Raw genomic sequence first — 13,792 nt, forward strand, 5'->3', positions numbered from 1 at the left:
GGCTTTGTGGCTAAGACATTGGCCTGAGGATCACAGTTCAGTTCCTAGCTCTGTACCTTTGTGTGTGATCTTGGGCAAATCACAGATGATGGAATTTTCAGAAGTGCTTACGGTTAGCCTGGCTTTGCTCCCAGTGATGTCAATATTTCTGTTGCCTTCACTGGGAGCAGAATTTGGATAATGCTGAGTGGTTTTGAAATCTCATTCTTAATCTCGCTGGGCCTTTTCCCATCTATAAAATGGGAATGATGATTCCCTGCCTCACAGGAGCGTTGCTACAACAAATTCACTAATATTTGTGAGGTGCACAGGTGCTCCAGTGATGAAAACTATGTACGTAGGTTTGCTTTTAAAAAATCAGAAATTATGCAGCTAGGATCGTAATTCTGTCAATAATCACACAAGCTATCACTGAGGCTTTGACAGTTTACTTTTAAAAATACAGGGCTGCTTTTGAATGAGAGAACTCATTATTTTTGCCTGAAGTATTTCAAGCTACATGTTTATAGTGGAGGATAGGGTTGAGGGAAGCTTTAGTCATTAACTTTCTTCCTGCATCCTATATTACAAGAAGGAACCTGGCAACTCACAGCAGTTGATGGTAGCCTGCAAATTATTCTGCTCCACCTTCACTAGCAGATGCTACAGTAGTGGCTGACAATACTGTGAGCTCCAGAGATGTTGAATATTAAAATGAGTGAGCGTGTAATCTGCAAACAAACAAACAAAAGGTGAAAAAGTTATTTCTTATACAAAAGACAGGGCCGCCCACAGGGGGGGCAAGAGGGGCAATTTGCCCCAGGCCCCGCAGGGGCCCCCACGAGAATTTTTGGGGCCCCTGGAGTGGGGTCCTTCACTTGCTCCGGGGGCCCCAGAAAACTCTCACGGGGCCCAGGCCCCCGGAGCTTCTTCCACTCTGGGTCTTCGGTGGAAATTCAGCTGTGGGGGGATTCTTCCACCCTGGGACCCACCGCTGAAGTGCCAGGTCTTCGGCAGCAATTCAGCGGTGGGGGGCCCCCGCCACGGGTCTTTGGGGCACTTCGGCGGTGGGGGGGGTGTCCTTCCGCTCCGGGACCCACTGCCGAAGTGCCGGGTCTTCGGCGGCAATTCAGTGGCGGGCGGCCCCTGCCACGGGTCTTCGGGCACTTCTGCGGCGGGTCCCAGAGCGGAAGGACCCCCCACACTGCCAAATTACCACCGAAGTGGGGGACCCCCCACCGCCGAAGACCCCAGGCCCCCTGAATCCTCTGGGCGGCCCTGACAAAAGATAGGATTGGGCTTTTAACAGAACGGTCCTGTACCTTCCCCCTAGCCTCTTCCAAAATACAAATTACCGGTGCCAAACCCAAGAAGCACAAAGAACATTTATTATTCCATTTCTTCATGTTGCATTGCCAACAGAGTGTGCATGCTGACAGAGAAGAAGGTGGGGGATGGTCCAAAAAGTTGTCAGTCTAATTTCATGTGCAACAAAATGGAGTGTTGTGAGCTGGACGTGGGAATGTAACAATACTGATAAGGGAGGGATTGAGAGAAGCAAGTTCACAGAGTATGGGGTTACTCTGGGGAGGCTCCTGCACAACATGGCAGAACAAAACATTTGCGTTGGGTTTTTTATGGGGTCGAAGTGGAGCTCGGAGCTCTTTTGTTAAGAGTAAGAGAAAAAATATCTTATGCCAGATGCTACTGCTACAGTGACAGGGCCCAAAGGAGCCTTGGCTAGAGTGAAAACTGCAAATAGTTGTGGGGGGACAAATATGTATAAACTATTTTTAAGCTCTGAGTTTCCCACACGGAACTGAAATACTGCAGGTGAGCATAAAATAAACAACTGGAAAAATAGGTGACTGGGAAGTTCTGATGACTATAGCTTTAATGCATTCATTCGAGTGTTGGCCATTTCAATGGAGCTTTTTAAGGAACAGTGGAAAGCCTTTGTCAATGATCTGTAAGAAAGGGGGAGACAAGGTTGGGTTTGTGCCTTTTTTAGTGCTTTATGATATGTAAATGATGTAGATCTGGAACTTTAGTTCTTCCTGTCTCATAACACAGTAACAAGAGCACATTCAGTAATATGAAAATGTGTGAAATTCAAAACCACTAACAGGAAATTCTTTTTCATACAGCATGTAATTAAACTGTGGAATTCCATGCCACGTGAAGTCATAGAGGCCAAACCTTTAGCAAGATTAAAAAGGAGTTGGATTTTTATATGGATATCAGGGATATCCCAAGTTGTCATAATTAATAACACATTTTGTGAAAGGGCTATTAAAATTTTTGCTACAGTGTTTAAACTAATCTCTAACTATTACAGATTAGGATGAGACCCAATGTGGAGAGCTGATTATCTAACATCTGCTACTACAGGGTTCTTATACTTTCCTCAGAAGTATCTGGTGCTGGCCAATGTCACAGGGATGATACTGGACTAGATGGACCCTGCCTCTGATACAGTCTAGCAATTTGTTTTCATATAAAGAAGGCATGAAAGGTTGGTATTTTTATAAAGGGCTTTTCTGCCCTACTTTTTTAGGTTAGAAATGTAGGATTCCTCTCCCCTGGAAGACACCATGAAGTATTACTAGGTTTATGATTTACTAGGTTTATGATAAGAAGCAGGTAAACCATGATTAACTAAAGTAGGGAGCTGTTTCTATTGAGAGTGTATGATTCATCATTGTTTTTTTATTAACAACCACTTACTAGAATGCTTGGGGGAAAAGCCCTTATTGTTAGGGATTCAACCCCTTCCACTGAGGATTGAGAAATCTTTCTCAGCTCACGCCTTCCATAATGTCCACCAACAAAGGAAAGGAGCGAGGGTGAAAATTGGCATTTCTGTTTATATTAAAGAAATAAAACAAGCAGAATAAAAAGACTTTATTAATATAAACCTACAGATTTTGGTACTTCTTCATGAAGAAGCAAAATAAGGAAATCCCCTTTTTTTCATCTTTGCATGATATCTTTAAATGAATAATGCTATTGCCACTTAGTCTTAATGAAATAATTAAAGGTAAAATTTCCAGTAGTGTATTTAGAAACATAGTTTTAAAAAGCCCAGTTTAGTCTTATCTAAGACCAGAATGTGTTCAGTCAGTGTTTGGCCTTACTGTGCATTGGAACCATTTGTATCAAGAAAGCACCTTTTTATTTGTAGTGCATATAAGACCTTACAGACACTGTTACAGCCATGTAAAGAAACAATGCCCATGTGCTGGCCTGACCCACTGTGCAAAACAGCTGCTGACTAGTATGAGGACTCAGGGATAGAGCTGGTTGAAGAAATGGGTTTGCATTGTTTATATTATGAACATTTTTTGAATGTTGTCTGGGTATCCATTTGTTTGTTAATAGGTATATAAATTATGCAGTGAGAGAAATGGGAACTGCCCCTTTCAATTAGGATGAAGGTACTTCAAGTGGGCTCTTGCTGCCACCAGGGAATGGTGTGTTGGGAAAGAGCGCTGCATAGGGAATTGGGAGGACTTGCCTGCAGGATGCTCCCAAGTTTGGTCAGAATTCAAAGGGTAATAAAGTTATGCTTCAAAAACTAAAGCCTTGTCACTGAAGGTGTAACACTAGTGTGGGTGCGGTGCATTATCCATACAGACTTATTACATTTTGCCCTTTCCACTCATAAGGAAGAAATCAAAGGATTCTCTCCTAAATTGAAAATAGTGCTTCCTGCCACATGGAACAATACTCAGCAGCTGATCTTCCCCCATCTTCCTTTTGTGGATTTCTTATTAAAATAGTTCCAAGTGTGTTTATTTTAATGTGCTTACAGTGTGAAGGAGGCAGGGCCTGAAACCCAAGTGTCTCCTGTCATGTGCCTGTCTCATCCTACACTTCTGGGGCAGCTTGTTATTAATTACCATGGAGCCAGTGTAAGTGTGCTACAGATGTAATATAAGGAGATTTTAATAATAACTTTCACAGCACACTCATGCAATGAAAACTAATGAAGTGAAATTGATCTACAAGACTTTCCCCCTCCTCTTTGACATTTATGCTCTGCTGGGAGAAGTTTGGGCTTAGCCCTTGACCTTTTTGAACAATTTCATGAGCTCTGTTACTCTGACCAGAACAGGTAGACTCCATTTTAACACTTTGTCTGCAAGGAATCAGGACGTAAGGAGTTGCCTGTTCAGAAGAAAATTATATATGAATTCACCTGGATGGTAGGGTTTGGGATCCCAGCCATTTTCACCCACCCCTTCCCAACATGATGGTCTATTATGCTAAACCTCATTAGTTCATTATCTAAAATACAGTACCACCATTTATGCTAAGTATCAATCCAATATCTTTCCTGAAGGGTGGAGGGAAATTTATAAAGCCCTATGCAAACAAAGAGCAAAATCCAGTCTTGGTGTAGTGTGGTGTAACTCCATCAGCTCCATTGGATTGTAGCCATTTATACCAGGTCTGAATTTGGTCTGGGTAGTGTGACAAAGTCACTCCTCTATCTTGGTGGGTCATGTGCTTATTGGCAGATTTGCTCACCTCAGAGATCTTCCCCTCTGGTGGAACCCACAGGCTGGGTCAACTCTTCCTGTGTCAGATCAGGAGTTGGGAGGTTTGGGGGGAACCCAGGCCCATCCTCTACTCCAGGTTCCAGCCCAGGGCCCTGTGGATTGCAGCTGTCTATAGTGCTTCCTGTAACAGCTGTATGACAGCTACAACTCCCTGGGCTACTTCCCCATGGCCTCCTCCAAACACCTTCTTTATCCTCACCACAGGACCTTCCTCCTGGTGTCTGATAACACTGGTACCCCCTCAGTCCTCCAGCAGCATTACACTCCTGCTCCTTACACCTCTTGTTCCCAGCTTCTCACATATGCACCTCACCAACTAACTGGGAGGCTTTTAATGAGTTCCAGCCAGCCCTTGATTGGCTTCAGGTGTCCCAATCAATGTAGCTATCTCCACTGCCTTCTAGAAGGATCTTAATTGGCCTCAGATGTCTTGATTAACCTGGAGCAACTGCTATTTGGTTACCATGGTACCAGGGATTTGTTTAGCCTGGGGCTAACATACCTGTTCCTCAGTACTTTACTGTAGCCATCTGGCCTTGCCCCATCACGTAAGCTAGCGTAGGGCTCCCTAGTATATAGCAATGAGTCTTAGTTAGCCTGACCAGCTCAGTACATCTCACCCATTGTTGTCATGATATTGATCCAAAAGGGGGCATGTAATAAATCACTGAAAAACTACTCACTGATCATTACTATTCTTCTGTGATGTAGGTATGAATCACCTACAAAGAATTATACAGAGGTGCTGGAAATATTTAATTAAAATGTGTGTAAACTGGGTATATCAGGGGAAGTTGATAAATGGGTTTTTTTCCAGAAGGAACTGACACCTCAAGGCAGATGTGGTTAATGAGAGCTGGCTATTCATTTGTTTCTGAGATTGTGGGAAGACCGTTTGCATTGTAAAAATCACAAGCAAGAGAGAAGCCAACCTGATGTCTATACCCAGCAGAGGAAAGGAACTATATTTGGGGATACACTCCAGGATAATGCATTGCAAAGGTTTCCTGGACTATATGGAAAGAAACCAGGAGAAAACATATATGTTATCCTCAGCTGATGAGTTGAAGAAACCAAGTGCTTGAGAGGGGGACAGTTTCCCAAAATTCTCACTCACACAATCAAAGTGCTTGTTTCCCATGGTGTAACTATCAGCTTAGGATGGTGTTCCCCAGTATGCCTAGGGATTCAAGCTCAATCAGGTGCTAGCTATAGCTGCTGCAGGCCAGTTAGTGTAAGGTGCTGCCTCCTCTTCAGAAGAATGAAAAATTGTATTCACTGAATCCCCACAAGCCAATAAAACTCCCAAACAGGTGAGTACACAAATGGACTGCCACAAATACCATGAATACTCAAATAGTACTTGAAACCATGGAGGTTTTAAGGCATGAATTGGGGGAGGGAAGTGAGGAATAAATCCAGCACCTGCACCATTAACAAGCTCCTGACTCTGAGTTTCAAAGAAGAGAGCTCTCTCATTTGTGCCATAGATAGGCATGTTTTTAGTTAAAATACTCTGGTTTTACTTTCACAGTACAACAGACTTTTACACTTTGTCATTAGGGACAGCTGCTTTGTAGAACATATGCAGTGCTGAAAGATAACAAAAAGATGAAAGTTTTTCAGCTAGTATTTACTTTTTGCATCTGTAAATATAATTCAGTCAGCGTTTAAGGCTTCAGATAATGGTGGATTGCATCTATGTGTTTGTATGTAAATAGCTATCTAAGTGTGTGTGTGTGTATACACACACATAGTGAGAGAGAGACAAAAGTAATTTTAACTTGGGTTTCAGTGGATAAAGCCACTCCATCTTGCATCAGTACTACCTGCTCTGATGCACTGTTTGCCTCACAAAATAAGATTAGAATTGTTCAAATTAAATTAGAATGTCAAGGCCTTGACCTGAATAGAAACAAACCTCAAAGAATAGTTATACAGAAGGTAGTCCTATAATGTGTGTGGCTTGTAATGCTGTTAATTTGTGAGCATTGCTAATTCACTCCCAATAGCCTGCAATATTAATGCAGTTGATTGTCAATATTATCATTTAGTATTATATGCATAAATGCTTCTTGTTTGCTTTTTTTAAAAACATGCATGATCAGATTCAAGTATAACACTCTAAAATTTGTATTTTATTCAAGCAATCCAGATCTCATTACATTAGGCAAACACTATCTGGGAGAAAAGTGGATCATGTAAATACCCCTGATATTATTCGTGAATTTTCCTACTGTAGGAGGTTGAAAATATGCTACAGATATCCTCTTATAAATGACCTTGTTTAAATTCAGGTATTGTATTTCTATATTTTTTCATGACTATTTAAGGAGACTTTGATTTAACTCTCTGGATAAGATTTAGTATTCTTCTGTCTTTTCTCTAGTTTTTCTAACTATATTTTAACTATTTTTCCTTCCTCTGTCCTTTTTGCTAGCCTCATGGTGCCAATCCATATTAGTGGTTGGGTTTGCCATCTAAGTTTAGCTTTAGCCAAAGTACAGCTTTTAATGTGTTTTTAATCAGTCCATAATTTATGGCTACTCTTTGCTATGTCATCCAGTATTAGAAATGAGATGGTTAAATCTTTGTGCTACAGGCAGTCTTATGATGTAGCACAAATATTTAGCTTATTTGCTGTTGGTGTAATAAAATGTGCAGGTAAAACACTTCAAATCATAGAAAGGTGGCCTAATTCTGCAACCGCTAATGGACGTTGTGGTTATCCTGTTAAGAAGCAATGGCTGTTTTTTTTTGGGGGGGGGGCATCCTATTATATTTAATAAAAATGTCTATAGGATGGCTGAAAAATCTTATATGAAGGAGATAATTTCTGATTAAATTCCATAGCTTTCCAGAGTAATTTCTATAGAAATGTTACACTTTTTAAAAATACTATTTTTTCACCCCTTTTAAATTCTCAAGGATTTTTTTTTAAATTTCGAGAAATATCTATGGTGTATTAGACTGTGTAAGCTGATGAGATGGTTTGGGGGACCTGTGTATGTGCAACTTATGGTTCTGTTTTATATTAAGAACTCTGTGTATTTATTTACATCAATACAAACTCCATTTTGTTTTCTGAGTATTGTTTTGGTTATAAGACGGTTGTGCACCTTCACATTGGTGCTATAGCTTCCATATTGAGCTGAAACATACAGAAGGTGTTAGTTAGAAGAAATTCTTGCACCTAGCAACTGGATAACAATGGAGGGTCATGTTGCTCATCCATTCAAATGAACAAAGTGTTGGCTAATGCTAAGGGCAAACTAGATTTTTAAATCTGGACTCCAGGTTGGGGGTGACTAAGAAACAGAGTGGCTGACCGGGGAGGTCACCTGAAGAGGGGACCGGAAGCCTAGAAAAGGAAGGGTATCTCATCAGCTATTTTAGAGAAGAGACCGAAACCAGCAAGCAAGGCTCTGCAGGAGGAGAGAAGGAGAGGAAGGATCCTTGATTTTCAGAAAACTCCGGAGAACAGGAGAAGTTTAGGCACCACTTAGGGTTGCCAGGCATCCAGTTCTTGACCAGAACTTGTGGTTGTAAAGGGACCCGGCAGCTGACCGGGCTGCTAAAAGTCTGGCTGGCCACCCACAGTGGAGTGGGCGGGCAGGCTTCATGCCTGGCTCCACGCAGCTCCTGGGAAGTGAGCGGCATGTCCCTCTAGGCAGCTCCTAGGCACAGGGGCAGCCACAGGGCTCCCACTGCCCCCACCCCAAGCTCCAGCTCCACAGCTCAGATTGGCCAGGAACTGCAGCCAATGGGCACTGTGGGGATGGTGCCTGCAGGCAGGGGCCGTGTGCAGAGCCACCTGGCTGCCCCTGCACCTAGGAGCTATGCAGAGGGATATGCTGCCTGCTTCAGGTAGCTGCCTGAAGTGAAGCAGTGCCTGGAGCCCACATCCCCTTCCGGACCCCAACCCATGCCCCACCCCTCAGCCTGGAGCTGCCTCCTGCACCCCAAACCCCTCATCTCTAACCCCAACCTAGAGCGTAAATCCCCTCCTGCCCCATCCTGGAGCCCCCTCCTGCACACCAAACCCCTCATCTCCAGCCTCACCCCGGAGCCTCACCTCCTCCCATACCCCTACCCCCGGCCCCAGCCTGGTGAAAATGAGCAAGTGAACAAGGGTGGGGGAGAGTGAGCTACAGAGGGAGAGGGGATGGAGTGAGAAGGGGCGGGGGCCTTGGGGAAGTGGTAGGGCAGGGGTGTTTGGTTTTCTGCAAATAGCAAGTTGGCAACCCTAGCACCGCTGGCCTAGAACCATCCCTGACCAAAGGAGAGCTTAAAAACACAACCAGTGTTGGGATCCAAACACAGCAACTTGGTGAATGTCCAGCAGGGGGACCATGACCTGAGCTGTCCTAACAGCTGCACAAAAAACCCAATTGATTACAGGATGAAAGAAAGGGATAAAGGAGGCAACAACTTGTTTCTCTGCTTTCTCCTTCTGTTGCAGAAGTTCTTGGAGCCTTTACCAGGACTTGGTATATGATACTGCTTGAGGGTTTTTCTGTGACAATCAGTCATTGTATTACATCTGCGAATACCAACTTCAAAAGGTTACTTGGAAACCGTTCATTCAAATTTTCATTAGTGCAAGAGAGCAATTTTTCTGAAGAGCTGTCCCCTTGTATGACAAATAAAAATCAGCACTGTTTATACTGTTCATCTCATTCTCCTTCCATCTGCCACTGCTGGAAATAGGCTCTGGGGCCTCTTGAGGGGACACACAATAGGAGGGCTTGCTCAGTGGCATGCTGGCCAAACTTGCTTGCGGGTTGTTGGTTTTTTTTTTTTTTAGCCAATTTGAAAGGCATGTCAAGGCAGATTCTTTTTTCCAATTAGCTGAAAAGGCAAGCAATTTGGTTTCACTCTGCTGAACCCAATCTGCAGGATTGACAGCATGTCTTGAATAGATGCCTCCAGTAGATAATTAGAGCAATGTAACATGAGCACTGCATGAATTAACATTTGCACTCGCATGAATATTCAGTGCTGTAGTATTTTTGGTGGTGCAGGTCATTCTCAGTGATTAGCAGGGCTTCCTATTAGGGGCTTGTAACATATTGATTGGTACAAAATGGGACCAATTAGAGAATTATAAAAGGTCCAGAGGGTCAGAGATTAGCTGTTTATTGATAATATTTATAGCTTTCCAATAAACAAAGACCCAGAACCTACATTGCTCTGTCCAACTTGACAGAAGATGACGGGCCTTTTTTGGTTGTTAAAAGAAATGACATGCTTCGTTTTACTATAAAGAGGAGGAGTATTGCTGGATTTCTTTGGATTTTTACTCTCTCACTTTGTCTGCTGAGGTTAATAAAAGGATGTTATGTTCCAGGTATTAATAAAAAACAAAGAAAATCATTAGTCCAGCCAAGCTTGACTACTATTGTAATAAAAATACACAATTACATTTGCACAGCAGATGACTGCATAAAATATTGATTTATTACCTTATTTACCTTCACCCAAGAATTTCATAGCTATGGGGTCATTAATAAATATAAATCTCAGGGGAAAGACCAAACCAAAACATGGAAATGTGTTCAGATCTAACCCAAGGCAAGGTGAATTCAGGTTTGATACTAGCTCTTTGCCCAATTAATATGTGATAAAGACACAGAGAGGAATGAAAAAACATTTCCTAATAACTGTAAAATGTGGCTTGCCTCCTGATTTACCCTTCTATATGTATTTCATTGATTTATCACATTGCCTCTCATAAATCACTAGGTGTACTTACAATACAGTTAAAAAAGAAACAGTGTAACTCATGTACACTGACAAAAATGTTGATAATATTCTAAATGAACCCACCCTCCCTTTTTATAAAAAGTTCTCCCTCCTTCAGTTCTTCCCTGCAGAAGAAGCTGATGTGAATGATAGGCCCTCGCTCTGTGTTCGAACAAGGGGAGATGTTTGTGGTAAAGACAAGGGCTTGTAAGTAAGAACATCCTGTGAGAAATCTTGGAGAGAGAGAGTAAAATCCTCAGCCAACACCCAATCCAAGGACAGTCAAGTCAAGCTCCTCAGCTGGGGAGGAGGAGAAGCAATCTGTAACATGGCCATGACTCAACATTCTTTATGGGTTAAAAGTGACACCTTGAGTTGTTCAGGAAATTAAGTGAAGCTAATGAAGTTCATGGAACAGGGGCTGGGTGTAATCAGTCTGACTTCATCCTATAAGGTGCCAAGTGCTCTTACATGCTACTGAAGTCAATGGCAGTTGAGAGCACTCTGTACCTTGTAGGACTGAGTCCTCTGTAGGGTCATTTCTTAATATTCTGATGCCACCTCATTTACTTTCTTTAATTTACCTAAGCTATGTACACACTACAGCTTATGTCGGTATACGTTATGTTGCTCAGGGGTGTAATATGTCACTCAGAGGGGTGGCTTAAGTTACACTGACCTAAGCACCAGTGTGGACAGTGCTATGTTGGCGGGAGAGTTCATCCCACTGATCTAGCTACTGCTACTTGCGGGGGCTGGAGTAATTAAGTCAGCGAGAGAGCTCTCTCCTGTGGGCTTACAGAATCTGCATTTGTAGCAGTGCAGCTGCACTTCTGTAAGCTCTGTAGTGCACCCATAGCCTCTGACGGAAAGCTCTTTGGGGCAGAGGCACTCCTTTTGTTTGGCGTGTGTAAAGCAGCTAGCACAAGGGGGTGTTGGCCTATGACTGGGGCTCCCAGGCAATTTTATTATCCAAATAATAAAGTGGGAGAAGAATACTTTCACTGGCACATGGTGTTAGCTGCACTTTGTCAGCAACAATTTTTGTTTAAATCAACATACAAACAGTATAGCATATAGTTCTCCACAAGTGTCTGTAGAAATAAAATCCTATCCATCTATATATCGCTGTAGAGATTACTTTCTTAATATATTGAGTCCTGTTTGGAGTCTCTTTACAGTTTTTTTTAATCTGACCCAAATTTGGTTGATAGATTTCACAGAGCACTGAAATCTATCAAATGCATCTAAAATTTTTCCTTCCTTTTGAAAGTGGCAATGTTATTTTCAATAAGGGACGGACAAACCTCATGGAATTTGCAAAATAAATTCTGGATTCCCAAAGCTAATTAGATTTCACAAACTGCTTCTCCCCATGTAATTTTAACTTATGTTTTTCCCCAAACGTGACATCAGATCTATGCACAAGTTGCCGACTGATGGATTGGTTTCTAATTACATGGGTGAGTAGGACAGGACCAACTGTTTTCCTTTATTTTTGGAATTATTTTCTGTTAGAACTGTTGGCAAGAAGTTGCCCTGTTTGTAGCCTCTAGGCACAACTGAAATATAATTAAATAATAATAGCAACGTCAGGCACTTGCTGATAGATAACCTATCACTCTTTGATAACAAGCAGGATTCCCAACTTTCACTCTTGGGACTTATAGGCAAGACTCATACAGTGTAGCAAGGCTCCCAATTTACATGGCAGAGTTTTGCAGTGTAATGCAGCAATGTTAGTTGACTACACATCTCTTAAACTGGAGAGAGTTGTGTAGTCACGAAAGCTCCTGAGCCCTCACAGAACAGAACTCCAAACCTGCATGGGAATACATCTCCCATGCTGCTGAGAAAAGCACATGCCATGCAGAGCTCCTTAAGCCTCATTGGAATGAATGCAGATCCACTCTTGCAAAGTTAAGACTGTCTAGATAGCAGCCACCTTCTCCTGCAAACCTCATCCTGTCCTTTCAAGGCTGTGTTTCAGTCCCCTCAGCCAGCCATGCAGTCTGAATATTGCCAGCACCAAGCATTCAAAAATTGAGATTGGCTTAAAAAGCATGGGATTCTTTAAAAAATGGTAAATGTTGGCCTCTGTTTATTTGCCTTGTGGCCATAGGCGCCAACTTTTCCTGGCGCCAGTGGGTGCTCGCACCCTCCCCGCCCCCACTCCAACCCTTTCTCCAAAGTCCTGCCCCAACTCCACCCCCTCCCTGCCCCTATTGGACCCCTTCCCCAAATCCCTGCCCCGGCCCTGCCTCTTCCCCGAGCGCACCACGTTCCCCCTCCTCCACCCTCCCTCCCAGCACTTGCTGCCGTGAAACAGTTGTTTCACAGTGGGAAGCATTGGGGAGCTAGGGGGAGGAGCAGCGCGCTCAGGGGAGGAGGTAGAGGCAGGGCGGAGGTGGAGGTGAGCTGGGGCAGGGAGCTGCTAATTTTTCCCCATGGCCCCGGAGCAGCCACTGATTTGGCGCCTATACTTGTAGTTTCTGAATCTTTAAGGTTGACTCTTTCAAGATTTTTCTCTCCATGTGTTCTCATACAGATTTCACTAACATTTTCAGTAGGTCTCTGCTGCCTGGAGTTTAAGCTGATCAAAGTAAGTGGCTAAATGGTTGTTACCTAAATATAGGGAAACCTTGTAAGTAAGGTCAGAGATAGAATTAATCCTTGTCCCGCCTGGAGATTTAAACAATTGATTTTACATAGGAAACAAATTAAAATTTTGATAGCAGCATAAAGAATGCACTGAGCTCTTGATGCCAGTTTATTTCAATTGCTCTTGAAAACCAACCCCAGCATGTTAGAATGAGGTATACTTGGTAGGTGATAGACATATGGGTTTGCAATGTATATGAGGTGTTGCACTAAGCAGCATTTGGAATAGCTTAGGGGAAGGCAACGCATCGTAGCTTAAAAAAGGTGTGAATATTAAACTCTGCATTCTGTTGAAATACATATTCCCTTTCCCAGACTGTTTCTAATCAGAACCCTAACCCTAGCCTCAGGCCATCAACTGGCCCAGCCCTAACCATAACTCTGTACTTCCTCATAATGCACTTCTATGGGCAGGAGGAGAGAGATGCCCACTACCAGCTCTGGGCAGTATCCGCTGGCTCCCTTGACATCTTTGAGGAGCAGTGGGTGCTGTCTGGGGTTCTCTGCTCAGTGTCCCCTTCAGGTTCCCTTTGTTTGACCTTTTGACTTTCACACCTGTCCCTGTTACATTTTTGGTTGTCCCCTGTAATTATTTGAGTTCCTGGACCTTGTGGATCCTCCCCACAGGTTGGGGGAGGGTTCTTTAGCACTGCCCACTTCCTGGGACCCAATATGACCAACTCTTCTATTTCCTTGTAATCTTGATGATTGATTTTGGCAGGTGTCTGCTACTAACTAGTGGTTTAAGCTGAAAGGTAGAATCCTTGGGCCTTGCTCCTCTCTCACTCACCTGTTTAACTCTTTGCTCCTGATCTGGTGTAAGTGAGAAGAAAATGAATACA

Source organism: Mauremys mutica, chromosome 1, assembly GCF_020497125.1.
Source record: "Mauremys mutica isolate MM-2020 ecotype Southern chromosome 1, ASM2049712v1, whole genome shotgun sequence".
Taxonomy (NCBI): domain Eukaryota; kingdom Metazoa; phylum Chordata; order Testudines; family Geoemydidae; genus Mauremys; species Mauremys mutica.